Source organism: Hippopotamus amphibius, chromosome 8 (genome assembly GCF_030028045.1).
Source record: "Hippopotamus amphibius kiboko isolate mHipAmp2 chromosome 8, mHipAmp2.hap2, whole genome shotgun sequence".
Lineage (NCBI taxonomy): Eukaryota > Metazoa > Chordata > Mammalia > Artiodactyla > Hippopotamidae > Hippopotamus > Hippopotamus amphibius.
Genome location: NC_080193.1, coordinates 54,966,010 through 54,982,763, shown reverse-complemented (window position 1 = coordinate 54,982,763; position 16,754 = coordinate 54,966,010). Strand labels below are relative to the sequence as shown.

The window sequence follows — 16,754 nt, the reverse complement described above, 5'->3', positions numbered from 1 at the left end:
TGCTTTGTTGGAACACAGAATTAAGCAGCTTCCCCAAAAAAGTTAATTTTTGAAATATGGAAGTAGGAAACTCTCTTTGTTCTACTTTTAAGTAGAATTATCTGGCTAGAATTTTAAAAGCTTTAATATATTACTTTATAGCTTCCAATCTTCCTAACCTGAAACTCAAAGTAAATTTTATTCTCAGTTCTCAGTATATAAGCTTTATTTTTCATTCGTTTTCTCTGAAAAAATTTTAGGATATTCTCTTTATTTCTGATATTCTGTATTTCATTATTTGTACTTCAGAGAATATTTGTTTCATTTAACGTACTGAATTAGACCTTGATAAGACCTTTCAGTCTAGTTACTGATATAGTTCAATTCTGGGAAATTTCTTGTATTATTATTTTATCACTTTTTTAAGTTCTATATTTCTTAAATTATTAAGTGTCAAATGTTAGACGTCTAAGGTTGAATGTTTTAATGGTTTTATATTTTCCTTTTGTTTTAATTCTTTTTTACACTTTCCCTTTTCTTTCTTTTTGTTTTATTTGGTTCTGAGAATTCTTCAACTTTATCTTCTAAAATTTTTTTTGACGTTTTTGTTTTTCCAGTTTCAGTGAGAAGTAATTGATATACATCACTGTATAAATTTAAGGTGTACAGCATGACGATTTGCTTCCCATAGATTGTGAAATGATTACCACAGTAGGTTCAGCTAACATCTATCATTGTATTTCATATAGATACAATGAAAAGAAGAGAACAAAAGAAAACAAATTTTCTCCTTGTGATTAGAACTCTTAGAATTACTCTCAACAATTTTCCAATATATCATTCAGCAGTATTAACTATAATCATGTTGTACATTATACCCCTAGTACATATTTATAACTGGAAGTTTGTGCCTTTTGACTGCCTTCCTTTAATTCCCGTCCGTCCACTCCCCCTCTGGTAACAAGTCTGATGTTTTTTTCTGTGTTTTGGTTCTTGGTATTTTTTTCTTTAGATTTCACATGTGAGATCACATAATATTTGAATTTCTCTAATTTCACTTAGCATAATGCCTTCAAGGTCCACCCACGTTGTTGAAAATGGTAGGATTGCCTCACATTATATAGCTGAATAATATTCCACTACATACATACATACATATTAAACTTGTTTATTCATTCATTCACTCATCAAAAGATACTTTAGTTATTTCCCTACCTTGGCTATTGTAAGTAATGCTGCTCTGTACATAGGGGTGTCGATAAATTTGAGTTAGTGTTTTCATTTCCTTTGAATATATACTCAGAAATGGAATGGCCAGATCATATGACAGTTCTATTTTTTAATTTATTGAAGACCCTTCATACTCTTTTTCTACAGTGGCTGCACCACTACAGAAATCCGACCAACACTGTACAAGTGTTCCATCTTCTCACATCCATGCCAGCATTTGTTACCTCTTGTCTTTCTGATGATGGCCATTCTAATAAGAGTGAGGTAATAGTTCATTGTGGCTTTAAGTTGCATTTCCTTAATGACCAGTGATGCTGATTTCATCTAACTGTTGGCATTTCATATATCTTATTTGGAAAAATGTCTATTTGGGTCCTTTGCCCATTTTAAAAACTGGGTTGTTGTTGTTACTACTATTGAGTTCTATAAGTTACCTATATATTAACATTAATCCCTTATTAGATGTACTGTTTGTGTATATCGCTTTGCTTTATTGAGTACTCTTGGCTCCCTTGTTAAATACTAGTTAACCGTATATGCTTGGGTTTATTTCTGGGCTCTTGATTCTGTTCTACTGGTCTGTCAGTTTTTATGTAGTACCCTACTGTTTTGTTTTGTTTATTTATTTATTTATTTATTTATTTAATTGGCTGTGTTGGGTCTTTTTTGCTGTGTGCGGGCTTTCTCTTTTTAGCTGCGGTGAGTGGGGGCTACTCTTTGCTGTGGTGCATGGGCTCCTCATTGCCGTGGCTTCTCTTGTTGCGAAGCACGGACTCTAGGTACGTGGGCTTCAGTAGTTGCAGCACATGGGCTCAATAGTTGTGGCTCATGGGGTCTAAAGTGCAGGCTCAATAGCTGTGGCACATGGGCTTAGTTGCTCTGAGGCATGTGGGATCTTCCTGGAGCAGTGATCAAACCCGTGTCCCCTGCACTGGGAGGCAGATTCTCAATCACTGTGCCACCTAGGAAGCCCAGTACCATACTGTTTTAATGACTATAGATTTATGCTATAGCTTGAAATCAGAAAGTGTGATGCCTTCTGCTTTGTTCTTTCTCAGGATATCTTTGGCTACTCAAAGCTCTTTCGTGCTTCCATAGACATTTTAGGACTTTTTTTCTATTTCTGTGAGAAAAAAAAAAAAAGCCATTGGAATCTTAGTAAGCATTGCATTAAATCTATAGATAGCTTTTTGAAGTGCTGATATTTTAACAGTATTAAATCTTCTAATCCGTGAACATGGGACACATTTGCATTTATTTTTATCTTCTTAAATTTCTTTCATCAGTCTATTACAGTTTTCAAAATAAAGATCTTTTACCTCCTTGGTTAAATTTATTTCTAAATATTTTATTGTTTTTGATGCTATTTAAATGCGATTGATTTCTTTCTTTTTCAGGAAATGTGTTGTTAGTGTGCAGAAATGCTACTGCGTTTGGTATGTTAATTTTGTATCCTTCATCTTCACTGAATTCATCGATTAGATCTAACAGGGTTTTTGTTGTTGTTCTTGAGCTTTTAGAATTTTCTATAAATTTTCTATATATAAAATCACGTGATCTGCAAATAGACACAATTTTTCTTCTTCCTTTCCAATTCTGATATTTTTATTTCTTCTTCTTCCCTGATTGCCCTAGCTAGGCCATCCAGTACAATTTTAAATAGGAGTGGTCACAGTGGGCACCTCTGTCTTGTTCCTGATCTGAGAAGAAAAGCTTTCAGCCTTCACCACTGAGTATTACGTTAGCTGAGAGCTTGTCATATACGGCCTTTATTATGTAGAGGTACGTTCTTTCTATTCCTAATTTGTTAAGAGTTTTTATCATGAATGGATGTTAAATTTTGTTAAATGCTTCTTCTGTGTCTGTTGAGATAACATGATTCTTTTCTTTCATTCTATTACTATGATGTACCACACTGATTAATTTGGGCATCTTTGAACCATTGTTGCATCACCCTTTATCACAGTGAATGAACCTTTCAATGTGCTCCTGAATTTGGTTTGCTAGTATTTTATTGAGAATTTTTTTAAAAAAACTTTTACTGAGATATGATTAACATACAATAAACTGCATATATTTAGAGTGTACAATTTGGTTTTTTTTTTTTGTATTAGTAATGTATATATGCCAATCCCAATCTCCCAATTCATTCCCCCCAAATCCTCCCTGCTTTCCCCACTTGGTGTCCATGTGTTGGTTCTCTACATCTGTGTCTCTATTTCTGCCTTGCAAACTGGTTGATTTGTACCATTTTTCTATATTCTGCATATATGTGTTAATATACGATATCTGTGTTTCTCTTTCTGACTCACTTCACTCTTTATGACAGTCTCTAGGTCCATCCATGCCTCTACAAATGTCCCAGTTTCATTCCTTTTTACAGCTGAGTAATATTCCATTCTATACACGTACCACATCTTTTTTATCCATTCATCTGTTGATGGACATTTAGGTTGCTTCCATGTCCTGGCTATTGTAAATACTGCTGCAGTGAACATTGGAGTGCATGTGTCTTCTTGAATTATGGTGTTGTCTGTGTATATGCCCAGCAGTGGGATTGCTGAGTCATAAGGTAACTCTATTTTTAGGTTTGCAAGGAACCTCCATACTGTTCTCCATGGTGACTGTATCAATTTACATTCCTACCAACAGTGGAAAAGCGTTCCCTTTTCTCCACACCCTCGCCAGCATTTACAGTTTGAAGATTTTCTGATGATGCCCATTCTCACAGGTGTGAGGTGATACCGCATTGTAGTTTTGATTTGCATTTCTCTAATAATTAGTGATGTTGAGCAGATTTTCATGTGCCTCTTGCCCATCTGAATGTCTTCTTTGGTGAAATGCCTAATTAGGTCTTCTGCCCATTTTTTGATTGGGTTGTTTGTTTTTTTGATATTGAGCTAGATGAACTGTTTATATATTTTGGAGATTAATCCTTTGTCTGTGGATTCGATTGCAAATATTTTCTCCCATTGTGAGGGTTGACTTTTTGTCTTCTTTATAGTTTCCTTTGCTGTGCAGAAGCTTTGAAGTTTCATTAGGTCCCACTTATTTATTTTTGTTTCTATTTCCATTACTCTAGGGGATGGATCAAAAAAGATCTTGCTGTGATTTATCTCAAAGTGTGTTCTTCCTATGTTTTCCTCTAGGAGTTTTATAGTGTCTGGCCTTACATTTAGGTCTTTTATCCATTTTGAATTTATTTTTGTGTATGGTTTTAGGAAGTGTTCAGATTTCATTCCTTTATATGTAGCTGTGCAGTTTTCCCAGCACCACTTATTGAAGAGGCTGCCTTTTCTCCACTGTATATCCTTGGCTCCTTTGTCATAGATAAGTTGAACATAGTTTACCTCTGGGCTTTCTATCCTGTTCCATTGATCTATATTTCTGTTTCTGTGCCAGTACCATATTCTCTTGATCACTGTAGCCTTGCAGTATAGTTTGAAGTCAGAAAGCCTGATTCCACCAACTCTATCTTTCCTTCTCAAGATTGCTTTGGCTATTCGGGGTCTTTTGTGTTTCCATACAAATCATAAAATTTCTTGTTCTAGTTCTGTGAGAAATACCATTGGTAATTTGATAGGGATTGCATTGAATCTGTAAATTGCTTTCGGTAGTACGGTCATTTTCACAATGTTGATTCTTCCAGTCCCAGAGCATGGTATATCTCTCCATCTGTTTATGTCATCTTTGATTTCTTTCATTAGTGTCTTATACTTTTCTGACTACAGGTCTTTTACCTCCTTAGTTAGGTTTGTTCCTAGGTATTTTATTCTTTTTGTTGCAATGGTGAATGGGATTGTTTCCTTAATTTCTCTTTCTGATATTTCATTGTTAGTGTATAGAAATGCAAGAGATTTCTGTGTGTTAATTTTGTATCCTACAGCTTTACCGATTTCATTGATAAGCTCAAGCAGTTTTCTGGTGGCATCTTTAGGATTCTCTATGTATGGTATCAAGTCATCTGCGAACAGTGACAGTTTGACTTCTTCTTTTCCAGTTTGGAATCCTTTTATTTCTCTTTCTTCTCTGATTGCTGTGGAATGACTTCCAAAACTATGTTGACTTGTAGTTTCCTAGTATTTTATTGAGAATTTTTGCATCTATATTCATCAGGGATAGTGGCTTACAGTTTCCTTTTCTATTACTGTCATTTTCTGGTTTTGGTGTCAGGATAATGTCAACCTTATAAAATGAGTTTGGGACCATTCCCAACCTGTTTGATTTTTTTAAAGAGCTTGAGAAGGACTGGTGTTATTTCTTCTTTAAATATTTGGTAAAATTCACTAGTAAATTCATAGTCTCAGGCTTTTCCTTGTTTGGAGATTTTTGATAACTAATTCAATCTCCTTAGTGGCATGCGGCATCTTTGTTCCCTGACCAGGAATCAAACTTGTGCCCCCTGCAGTGGAAGCACAGAGTCTTAACCACTGGACCACCAAGGAAGTCCATAATTAACTTTAAAACAAGGTCTGTTGTGTGGTATTCCAGAGAGGTAAGTCTGCAATAGAGGTGTTCCCTAACAATTGCTGAGAGACAAAATGCATCAGTGGAAGAGCAGAGCAGACATATCCCACTAAAGACACCTGTAAAGGTTTTGAGAATGAGCTAGACTTTTGAAGTTAATTCTTATTGTGTGCTGAGTAACACATTGTTCACTTTTCATACATAAACCATACAAGCTATTGTTTTGGAGTCTGCTTACAAAATGTGAGATATATGAGAGGAGAAAGAAACCAGAAGGCAAACCAAAAAGGTAAAAAGGTTGACTTTATTTCCTTAACACTTTAAACAAGAACCAAAGATAGAATAAAGACCTGAATATTAAAAGCTTCAAAAAATAATATGGGAAAATATCTGCATAAGCTCAGCATAGGAAAGGACTTCTTAAACAAGATTCTAAACATACTAACTATAAATGATTGATAAGTTTGTCTACATTAAATTTAAGAACTTCTGTTTTAAAAAGACAACACACAGAAATGAAAATACACAGCCGGAAAATACATTTGCATTATATATAACCAACAGAAGGCTCAACCCAGGCACATATAAGGAATCCCTCACAAATCAGTAAGAAATAAAGAGAAAACAAAATACATAGTGGGAGAAAGACTTCAATAGGTATTTAACAAAAATAAACTCCAAATGGCCAATAAACATGAAAATATCCTCAACCTCACCAGTAATCACAAAAATGCAAATTAAAACTACAAAGAGAAGTCTTTAAACACATATATTTACACACACATACATATAAATAAAAACAAAAATTTTAAAGGCTGATTACACCACATATCATTCGTATATAGAATAATACAGTACCCAGATACCCATGTAATGTTAAAACAAATGTAAATCAGTTTCATCACTTTGTAAAAAGTTTCTCATTAATGGTAGATTAGAGGTATACATGCCCATATATCCGGAGAAAACTCTAATTGAAAAAGATTCATGTACTCCAATGTTCATACCAGCATTATTTACAATACCAAGACATGGTAGTGATCTAAATGTCCATCAACAGATGAATGGATAAAGAAGATGTGAATATATATACAATGGAATATTACTCAGCCATAAAAAAGAATGAAATAATGCCATTTGCAGCAACATGGATAGATCTAGAGATTGTCATACTAAGTGAAGTAAATCAGACAGAGAAAGATAAATATCATGCAATACCACTTATACGTGGAATCTAAAATAGGATGCAAATGAACTTACTTAAAATCAGAAACAGAGGAGAAGAAAGATGGGGGCAAAGTAGAAGGACGTGGAATGCATCCCTCTCCATAGATGCATCAGGAATACATCAAAAGACACAATAATTCCCACAGAGAACCAGCTGAATACCAGCAGACGACCTCGGACACCAGAAAGGACTGCAAAGATCCCAACATAACTGGGTAGGACGGGGGTAAAAAAAAAAAGGAGGAGAAGAAAGGAAAGGGACGGGTCCCACACCCTGGGGCGGGGGGATCTGAAACAGATGGGAGATTGCTGAATTCGGGGAAATGTCCCTTCTCCAACAGGGAATTTCCCTAGGTCAGAAGGGAGGCATTTGGGACTATTCAAAGAGGGTGAATCGGCTGATCTGTGGCAGACGGGAGAGAAAGAAACACATGAAAGGTCCACACCCCAGCTGAGCGTGTCCAGACTGAGACATGGGTTCACTGCTGAACAGGAGATCTGGGAGCTGGAACGTGGGAACCAAAGAACTGGTTCAGGGTGAGAAACATTTTTGGCAGTGGGGAGACAGCCTGAGAGGACAAGAGGGAAGAAATCCGCACAGGAGAATGATTACCGCAGAAAGCTGGCTGGCTATGACGGCGGCTCAATACTGCTGACACTCAAGGAGCAGGGATGAGCCACGGGTGTAGCCTCTCTCTCGGTGCCTGTGACGGACAAAGGAAGGACCCCTCTGGGCCTGGCTAAGCCACTCAGGGACAACAAAGGCCCCTAGTGGGGCCGGCCTAGAGTGCCTGCATCCGAGAGCCAAAAGTCATTCTGTTTACACTGGAGCTGCTGGTGTCCCTCTGCAACAGGCACTGCCATGGCCAACTGAGCCTCTGTGACCCAGGAAGGGCACCCTGGTGGAATCATAGTGGGGGGAGGAGCCATGGTTGGAGTCGCTCACTTGGCCTGAGCCGCCGGTGTCCCTATGCAACAGGCACAGCCCAAGCCACTGCGACTCAGGCAGGGTGCCACTGCTCACTCACCTCCCAGGCGAAGGAGCCACTATTGTACCCTCTCTCTCCCCACACACCAGTGCTTACAGATCAACAATAAAGGAAGCTCTGCTGGTCGCAGAGTAACAAAAAAAGCCTCAGACAGGTAGAAAGACACTTACAGCTGAGATCCCAAGGAAACAGAAATATTATTATTAATTCTATTGATCTGGTCCATTCTGGGGTCAGTTCTAGCTTGTTTTTTTTTTAATTAATTACGATCTTAGTCCTAAGGGATTGATACGTTTTATAACATTTTTTATTTTATTTTTTATTCTATTTTTTATTTTTAGCCTTTTTATATATTTCTATTTCTAGCTAAGTTTTTTGTAGTGCTGCTTGTCTCTCTCCTACCTTCTTTTCATCTCTATTTTTTATACAATTCTATTTCTTTCTTTTTCTTTTCATATTTCCACTCACACTATGTACTTCTGTTGCCCGGTCTTCTATCCTTTTTTAGTTTATTTTATCTTAATATACTTACAAGCAATATTATCACTCAGCTCTGTTCCCTTGCTTTATTCTCCAGATGACACGCTGCTTTAGTTCTTATTACTAGGTTTGATCTTTATATTAGTTCCAATTATAATACTCTGATTTTCTTTTGGGAATCTCATCTGTCTGATTGTACTCTCATTCTTTAATATATTTGATCCTAGCTTTCAAAATTTCCCTGGATATATTTTTCTGTGTGTGTGTGTGTGTGAGTGTGTGTGTGTTTAATTAATTACAATCTTCCTCCTAAGGGATCTACACGTATTATAACATATTATTTATTATTTTATTCCATCTTTTTCTTCTATTTTTATATTTATATATTTCTTCTATTTTTTATATATTTCTATTTTTAGCTAAATTTTTTGTAGTGCTAACTTTCTCTCTCCTACCTTCTTTCCTTCTCTATCTTTTATACATTTCTATTTTTTCTCTCTTTTCTTTCTCTTTTCATATTTCCAGTCATACAACACTTTTCTATTCCCCTGCCTTCTATCCATTTTTAGTTTATTTTATCTTATTATCCTTATAAGCAATATTATCAGTCTGCTGTGTTTCCTTGCTTTATTCTCCAGATGACACATTGATTTGGTTTTTATTATTAGGTTTGGTCTTTTTCTTAGTTTTAAGTATAATTGCCTGATTTCATTCTGAGAATGTTCAGTCTGTCTGGTGGTACTCTTGCTCTTTATTATATTTGATCCTAGCTTTCAAAATCTCCCTGGGTTTGTGTTTGCATGGTGTTTTGTTTTTTCTTTTTCCTTTTTTTTTTTTTTTTTTGGTTTTGACTTTCTGTTGATTTTCTCTTTGATTGTCTGATTGCATACTGGTGTTCTTCTGTCAGGTCTTTCTAGTGCCTTATGTTATATTGGATTCAGTATTTGTGTGTCTTATACATGTATGTGTTTCCTTATCTTAGTATTTGTTTGACTCAAAACTCTACGAGTAGTCTGGGGCTTGGACAGTCTTTTTTAAACCCCTTTATTTCCAGAGCAAGCAACCTCTGAAGTCTGGACTACTCCATCAGAAGTCAAGTAGGAGGCTCTGGGGAGGGAGCACTGAATCCAGGATGCTAGACTACTAGGGAGTCCTCATACACAGGGAAGATTAACTGCAGAGAACTCTCACAGAGCCCTGTACCAGAGCCTAAAACCCAGCTTCGTCCAACTGTCTGCAACTGCCAATGCTGGATACCTCACACCAGACTACAAAAAAGACAGGAACACAAACCCACCCATCAGAACACAGACTACCTTAAGCCATATTAACCTCACAGATACCCTAAAATACACCACCTGACATGGCCCTGCTCATCAGAGAGAAAAGACACAGAGCCACACACCAGAAAGCAGAAACCAGACCCCCCATCAGGAAGCCTACCCAAGACACTGGACAAACCACATGACAGGGGGCAGAGGGCAGAAACAAGAAGAATTACTACTAAGCAGCATAGGGAAAGGAGACAGCAAATCCTATAAATTAGACAAAATGAGAAAACAAAGAAACACCATGCAGGCAAAGGAGCAGGAAAAAAACCCACAAGACCAAATAAATGAAGAGGAAATAGGAAAATTGTCTGAAAAAGAATTCAGAATAATGATAGTAAAGATGATATAAAATCCTGACAACAAAATAGAGAAAATACAAGAAACAGTTAATAAGGACTCAGCAGAACTCAAGAGCAAACAAAAAGTAATGGACAACAAAATAACTGAAATTAAAAACACTCTAGATGATTTAAACAGCAGAACAACTGAGGTAGAAGAATGAATAAGTGAGTTGGAAGACAGAATGGGGGAAATAATTGCCACAGAGCAGGAAAGAGAAAAAAGAATAAAAAGAATGGAAGACAGGCTTAGAGACCTTGGTGACAACATTAAGCCCACCAACATTCGAATCATAGGCATCCAAGAAGAAGAAGAAAAAAAAAAGGGTCTGAGAAAATACTTGAAGAGGTTATAGTGGAAAGCTTCCCCAACATGGGAAAGCAAATAATTAATCAAGTCCAAGATGCTCAGAGAATACCACACAGAATAAACCCAAGGAGAAATACACAGAGGCACATATTAATCAAATTAACGAAAATTAAATATAAAGAGGGCAGAGAGGATCAAGATGGCGCAGTATGAGGACACATGCTCACTCCCTCTTGCAAGAACACTGGAATTACAACTAACTACTGAACAATCACTGACAGAAAGACACTGGAACTCACCCCACATCCAGAGACAAAGGAGAATCGTCAATGAGATGGTAGGAAGGGTGCAATCGAGATAAAGTCAAATTCCATAAATGCTCAGTGGGTGATTCACAAGCTGGAGAAGAGTTATACCACAGAATTCCACCCACAAAAGTGAGGGTTCTGAGCCCCATATCAGGCTTCCCAACCTGAGAGTCCAGCAACAGGAGGAGGAATCCCCAGAGAATCAGACTTTGAAAGCCACAGGGATTTGATTTCAGGACTTCCACACAACTGGAGGAAACAGAGACACAACTCTTGGAGGGCACACAAAAAAGTGTGATCACCAGGACCCAGGGGGAAGGAGCAGTGACCTCATAGGAGAATGAACCAGACCTACCTGCTGGTGTTGGGGGGTTGCCTGCAGAGGTGGGGGGAACTGTCGCTCACCAAGGAGACAGGGGCACTGGTGGCAGGGGTTCTGGGAAGTGCTCATTGGTGTGAGTCATCCCAGAGTCTGCCATTAGCCCCACCAAAGACCCTGTGGGCTCCAGTGCTGGATGGCCTCAGGCCAAACAACCAACAGGGTGGGAACACAGCTGCACCCATAGGTAGACAAGCAGATTAAAGTCTTACTGAGTTCTGCCCACCCAGCCCAACCCACCATCATTCCCTCCCATCAGGAAGCATGCACGAGCCTCCTAGATAGCTTCCTCCACAAGAGGGCAGACAGCAGTATCAGCAGTATTTCGTCTTGTGGAACTGAAAACCACAGCCACAGAAAGATAGAGAAAATGAAAAAGCAGAGGACATTGTACCAGATGAAGAGACAGGATAAAACCCCAGAAAAACAACTAAATGAGAGGAGATAGACACCCTTACAGAAAAAGAACTCAGAATAATGATGGTGAAGATGATCCAGGACTTTGAAAACAGACTGGATGCAAAGATGGAAACTTTACCAAAGATGTAGAAGAATTAAAGAGCAAACAAACAGAGATATGCAACACAATAACTGAAATGAAAAAGACACTAGAAGGAATCAATAGCAGATGGAGGCAGAAGGGAGAATAAGTGACCTGGAAGACAGAATGGTGATAATCACTGATGTGGAAAAGTATAAAGAAAAAAGAATGGAAAGAACTGAAGAAAGCCTAAGAGACCTCTCGGACAATGTTAAACACACCAACATTCGCATTATAGAGATCCCAGAAGGAGAGGAGAGAGAGAAAGGACCCGAGAAGATATTGGAAGAGATTATAGTTGAAAACTTCCCTAACATGGGAAAGGAAATAGCTACCCAAGTGCAGGAAGCACAGAGAGTCCCAGGCAGGCTAAACCCAAGGAGAAACATGCCAAGACATATAAAAGTCAAACTGACAAAAATTAAAGACAGAGAAAAGTTATTAAAAGCAACAAGGGAAACACAACAATAACATACAAGGGAACTTCCATAAGGGTAACAGCTGATTTCTCAGCAGAAACTCGGCAAGCCAGAAGGCAGTGGCACGATATATTTAAAGTGATGAAAGGGAAGAACCTGCAACCAAGAACACTCTACCCAGCAAGAATCTCATTCAGATTTGACGGAGAAATCAAAAGCTTTACAGACAAGCAACAGCTAAGAGAATTCAGCACCACCAAACCAGCCCTACAACAAATGCTAAAGGAACTTCTCTAAGTGGGAAACATAAGAAAAGGATCTACAAAAACTAAAACAAACAATTAAAAAATGGTAATAGGAACATACATATTGATAATTACCTTGAATGCAAATGGACTAAATGCTCCAACCAAAGACACAGACTGGCTGAATGGATACAAAAACAAGACCCATATATATGCTGTCTACAGGAGACCCACTTCAGACCTAGGGACACATACAGATGGAAAGTGAGAGGACAGAAAAAGATATTCCATGCAAATGGAAATCAGAAGAAAGCTGCAGTAGTGATACTCATATCAGATAAAATAGACTTTAAAATAAAAAATGTTAGCAGAGACAAGAAAGGACATTACATAAAGACTGAGGGATCAATCCAAGAAGAGGAGATAATTTTATATATATATGCACCCAATATATGAACACCTCAATACATAAGGCAAATGCTAACAACTATGAAAGAGGAAACTGACAGTAACACAATCATAATGGGACACTTTAACACTCACTCACACCAATGGACAGATCATCCACACAGAAAATTCATAAGGAAACACAAGCTTTAAATGACACAATAAATCAGCTGGATTTAATAGATATCTACAGGACATATCAACCAAAAACAGCAGATTACACGTTCTTCTCAAGTGCACATGGAACATTCTCCAGCATAGATCACATTTTGGCTCATAAATCAAGCACTGGTAAATTCAAGAAAATTGAAATTTTATCAAGCATCCTTTCTGACCACAACGCTATGAGATTAGAAATCAATTACAGGAAAAAAACTGTAAAAAACAAAAACACGTGGAGGCTAAACAATACACTACTTAATAACCAAGAGATCACTGAAGAAATCAAAGAAGAAATCAACAAATACCTACAGACAAATGACAATGAAAATACAATGATCCAAAACCTATGGGAGGCAGCAAAGGCAGTTCTAAGAGGGACGTTTATAGCAATACAATCCTACCTCAAGAAACAAGAAAAATCCCAAATAAACAATCTAACCTTACACCTAAAGAAAACAGAGAAAGAAGAGCAAACAAAACCCAAAGATAGTAGATGCAGAGAAATCATAAAGATCAGAGCAGAAATAAATGAAATAGAAACAAAGAAAACAATAGCAAAAATCAATAAAATGAAAAGTTGGTTCTTTGAGAGGATAAATAAAATTGATAAACCTCTAGCAACACTTATCAACACTTATGAAGAAAAAGAGGGAGAGGACTCAAATCAATAAATTTAGAAATGAAACAGGAGAAGTTACAACGGACACCACAGAAATAAAAAGCACTGTAAGAGACTACTACAAGCACCTATATACCAATGAAATGGACAACCTGGATGAAGTGGACAGATTCTTAGAAAGGTATAACCTTCCAAGACTGCATCAGGAAGACATAGAAAATATGAACAGACCAATCACAAGTAATGAAATTGAAACTGTGATTAAAAATCTCCCCACAAACAAAAGTCCAGGGCCACATGGATTCACAGGTGAGTTTAATCAAATAATTAGAGAAGAGCTAAGACCCATCCTTCTCAAACTCTTCCAAAACATTGCAGAGGAAGGAACACTCCCAAACTCATTTTATGAGGCCACCATCACCCTGATACTAAAACCAATACAAAGATACTACAAAAAAAGAAAATTACAGACCAATATCACTGAAGAATTTAGATGCAAAAATCCTCCACAAAATACTAGCCAACAGAATCCAACAACACATTAAGAGGATCATACACCATGATCAAGTGGGATTTATCTCTGGAATGCAAGGATTCTTCAATATATGCAAATCTGTCAATGTTGTACACCATATTAATAAACTGAAGGATAAAAGCACATGATCATCTCAATGGATGCAGAAAAAGCTTTTGAAAAATTCAAGACTTGTTTATGATAAAACTCTCCAGAAGGTGGGCATAGAGGGAACCTACCTCAACATAATAAAGGCCATAGATGACAAACCCACAGCAAACATCATTCTCAGTGGTGGAAAACTGAAAGCATTCCGTCTAAGATCGGGAACAAGACGAGGATGTCCACTCTCGCCACTACTATTCAACATAGTTTTGGAATTCCTTGCCACAGCAATCAGAGAAGAAAGAGAAATAAAAGGATTCCAAACTGGAAAAGAAGAAGTCAAATTGTCACTGTTCGCAGATGACATGATACTATACATAGAAAATCCTAAAGATGCCACCAGAAAACTACTTGAGCTAAACAATGAATTCCATAAAGTTGTAGGATACAAAATTAATACACAGAAATCTCTTGCATTCCTATACACTAACAATGAAAGATGAGAAAGTTAAGTAAACAATCCCAATCACCATTGCAACAAAAAGAATAAAACACCTAGGAGTAAACCTAACTAAAGAGGTAAAAGACCTGTAGTCAGAAAAGTATAAGAAACTAATGAAAGAAATCAAGACGACATAAACAGATGGAGAGATATACCATGCTCTGGGATTGGAAGAATCAACATTGTGAAAATGACTATACTACCCAAAGCAACTTAGAGATTCAATGCAAACCCGATCAAACTACCAATGGTATTTTTCACAGAATTAGAACAAGAAATTTTATGGTTTGTATGGAAACACAAAACACCCCGAATAGCCAAAGCAATCTTGAGAAGGAAAGATGGAGTTGGTGGAATCAGGCTTCCTGACTTCAAACTATACTACAAGGCTACAGTGATCAAGACAGTATGATACTGGCACAAAAACAGAAATATGGAACAGGATAGAAAGCACAGAGATAAACTATGTTCAACTTATCTATGACAAAGGAGGCAAGGATATACAATGGAGAAAAGGCAGCCTCTTCAATAAGTGGTGCTGGGAAAACAACACAGCTACATATAAAGGAATGAAATTAGAACAGTCCTTGACACCATACACAAAAATAAATTCAAAATGGATTAAAGACCTAAATGTAAGGCCAGACACTATAAAACTCCTAGGGGAAAACAAAGGAAGAACACTCTTCAATGAAAATCACAGCAAGATCTTTTTTGATCCACCCCCTAGGGTAATGGAAATAAAAACAAAAATAAATAAGTGGGACCTAATGAAACTTCAAAGCTTCTGCACAGCAAAGGAAACTATAAGCAAGATGAAAAGACAACCCTCACAATGGGAGAAAATATTTGCAATCGAATCCATCCACAGACAAAGGATTAATCTCCAAAATATATAAACAGTTCATCTATCTCAATAGCAAAAAAGCAAACAACCCAATCAAAAAATGGGCAGAAGATCTAAACAGGCATTTCTCCAAAGAAGACATATGGATGTCCAAGAGGCACATGAAAATCTGCTCAACATCACTAATTATTAGAGAAATGCAAATCAAAACTACAATGCGGTATCACCTCACACCTGTGAGAATGGGCATCATCAGAAAATCTTCAAACTGTAAATGCTGGCGAGGGTGTGGAGAAAAGGGAACGCTCTTGCACTGTTGGTGGGAATGTAAACTGATGGAGAACAGTATGGAGATTTCTTGCAAAACTAAAAACAGAATTAACATATGACCCAGCAATCCCACTACTGGGCATATGCCAAGAAAATACCATAATTCAAGAAGACACATGCACTCCAATGTTCATGGCAGCACTATTTACAATAGCCAGGACATGGAAGCAACATAAATGTCCATCAACAGATGAATGGATAAAAAAGATGTGGTACATATATACAATGGAATATTACTCAGCTGTAAAAAGCAAAGAACCTGGGACATTTGTAGAGGCATGGATGGACCCAGAGACTGTCATACAGAGTGAAGTGAGTCAGAAAGAGAAACACAAATATCGTATATTAACACATGTATGCAGACTATAGGAAAATGGTACAAACCAACCGGTTTGCAAGGCAGAAATAGAGACACAGATATAGAGAACCAACATATGGACACCAAGTGGGGAAAGCGGGGAGGGTTGCAGGGGAATGAATTGGAAAATTGGGATACCAAATTGTACACTATAAATACACGCAGTTTATTGTCTGTTAATTGTATCTTAATAAAAGTTCTTAAAAAACACACACACCCAAGGAGAAAATATTAAAAGTAGCAAGAGAAAAGCAACAAATAACATATAAGGGAAAACCCATAAGGATAACAGTTAATCTTTCTGCAGGAACTCTGCAGGCCAGAAGGGAATGGCAGGATATACTGAAAGTCCTGAAAGAGAAAAACCTACAGCCAAGAATACTCTACCTAGCAAGAACCTCACTCAGATTCGATGGAGAAAGCAAAAGCTTTACAGATAAGCAAAAGTTAAGAGAATTCAGCACCACCAAACCAGCCTTACAACAAGTGCTAAAGGAACTTTTCTAATTGGAAACACAAAAGAAGGAAAAGATGTATGAAAACAAACCTAAAGCAATTAAGAAAATGGTAATAGGAACACACATGTCAAGAATCACCTTAAATGTAAATGGATTAAATGCTCCAACC

At 37.3% G+C, this 16,754-nt stretch overlaps 1 protein-coding gene across 1 annotated transcript in view; it reads right to left on the bottom strand.

Annotated features, from left to right (window-relative positions):
* The window catches only part of THSD7B (thrombospondin type 1 domain containing 7B), a 746,295-nt gene that overhangs the window by 648,349 nt on the left and 81,192 nt on the right, over positions 1-16,754 (bottom strand). The gene's annotated exons all lie outside the window — the stretch shown is intronic.